The sequence below is a fragment of the Lucilia cuprina genome, chromosome X (genome assembly GCF_022045245.1).
Source record: "Lucilia cuprina isolate Lc7/37 chromosome X, ASM2204524v1, whole genome shotgun sequence".
In the NCBI taxonomy this organism is placed as follows: domain Eukaryota; kingdom Metazoa; phylum Arthropoda; class Insecta; order Diptera; family Calliphoridae; genus Lucilia; species Lucilia cuprina.
The window spans coordinates 13866174-13868268 of record NC_060949.1 but is presented as its reverse complement, the minus strand read 5'-3'; the positions used below and the strand labels follow the sequence as shown (position 1 = coordinate 13868268).

At 25.4% G+C, this 2095-nt stretch overlaps 1 protein-coding gene across 1 annotated transcript in view; it reads right to left on the bottom strand.

Moving 5' to 3' along the window:
* Positions 1 to 904, bottom strand: part of LOC111683294 (plexin-A2) — a 93431-nt gene extending 92527 nt beyond the window's left edge. The window contains exon 1 of the mRNA XM_046945449.1: positions 145 to 904. The gene's annotated coding sequence lies outside the window, so the exon portion shown is untranslated. The remainder of the gene's footprint in view (positions 1 to 144) is intronic.
* Between the last annotated feature and the right edge of the window lie 1191 nt (positions 905 to 2095).

Sequence of the window (2095 nt, the reverse complement as noted above, 5' to 3'; positions counted from 1 at the left end):
GATCAATTCTTTTACAGAATTTGTTAATAGAACTAACAAAACTAACATGTAGAGCATTTAAAGGTTTGCGTTCATGTACATTTTGAGTATATGTATATGCAAATATATAGTATATAAACAATTATATTTTTTGTTTGGTCTTACCTTAAACAAAATATTTTGTTTTTAATATTTTTGTTTCCGAAATTTTCATCCACCGGCTACTTTAATTATAATGTAGTTTACAAAAAAATTAAAACATACATTTCTTTATTATTAGCGTTTGTTATTATTTTTTTATAAATTTTCACAACTATTTTGTTAATGATAATACATTTTTATGCATTCGGATGTACCACACTTGTACATTTTTTGAAATTCATATTTTTTTAAGGCTGGGAAATTTTGCCAGTAGTATTTAGCTGTTATATTTTAATAAGCATTACTATTTGATTTTTAATGGTTATTATAATAAAATAGTTATTTTTCTACATTACACACAAAGACATTTTTTCTTCACAAATTTCCTGTTGAATTTTGTATATACACTTATTAATAACAATATACAGGGCTACCATCATTTATTTTGAACTGCATATGTTTGTCTCTTTTCTACCCTTCGATTTTGTTTGTATCATATATATAAGTTAATTGAAACAATCAAGCTATCTCACTGCTAAATATTTTAATACAAAAAAAAGAATTGTATACACCCCTGGGTTGAAAGATATTAAACAAACAATTTCTTAATTTTAAAAGTTAATGATTGGCTGGGAGGAATATGGTTATTCTAATTCAACAAAGATTGCACACGCGAAAATTTTATTTTTAAAAATTTTTATCAAAAATTTCTGTTAACAAACACCCGTATAAAATCTACTTGCTAAAACACTATTACTCTGCAAATTAATAGTTAAGATAACTACGCCCAGGGATGATAAATTCAGTACAATTTCTTTTTAGTACAACATTCGAAATTAATAAGTACAAACAACATTCAGAGATGGAAATGTTTATAGAAATAAATTTTTTGTTACTTCTATAAAAGCGAAGTACTAAAATAAGGTTCTTTACACCTATGTCTAAATTAGACAAATAATTCTTACAACACGACAATCGTCGGCAGAAATTGTCAGTTTTTTATGTTAATGCATAAGTGTAACGAAATGCTTTGATTTTATCACGACAACTCACAGATAATTTTACTGAAAAAATGCTATATAATTTTAATGAAATACAAATTTTGTAAATAAACACAAATTTCACTAAAACTTATGTTAAAAATCAATAAAAGTACAAAAATAAATGATATACAATTTTTACAATACAATGACGTTAATTATCAAGATAATGTTATATAAACATTTGTTAAGACAACAATGTCATAACAACGCTATAGCTTTAAATATAAATTTTTTTTATCATGATAACATTTTGACTTTCATCATAATAAATGTTTGTCTAATATAGATCCGGTTTAATTTAAATACAACAAAACCGAAATATTTTGAATAAGCTAAAGTTTAGATAATCTGTAAACTTTTCTAAAACATACTAGCTATGAGTAACAAATTTAAAGTATTTTGAAATTTAATTTTTTTTGAGATAATTTTTCTTCATTTTCTTTTACAGTTTCCTTAATATCTACATATAGAGACTTTTATTTCAAAAACTACGTCTTAATTGGAATTTGTTTTTGTACAAATGAGAAGAATAACAGAACAAAACATGTTACCGATTACGAGAAACTCCGTACCGTAAGGTGAATTATATATTTCCGTCTCTTTCTCTCTCACGCAAATTCAAAATTTCAGGAAAAAAAGTTTACTAGTGTGAACCTGCACTTCCTTGCATTATTAGCATTTACAAATCTATGTTTATGCACACGAAAAGACATAAAAAAGGTGTTACCGTTATTAAATTAAAACATTATTTTTGATCAATGAAAATATATTCCTTTTCGCTTAAGATGCAAGAAAACAACACGTCGGCAAATCATTTTAAGCTTTTCAAACTTTTTGCGTTTTATAACTGTCAGTCCACACTAGGAAACTTTTCTTGGGAAATTTTTGATTTTGCGTGAGAGAGAAAGAGAAAGAATATCATTCGTCTCTCT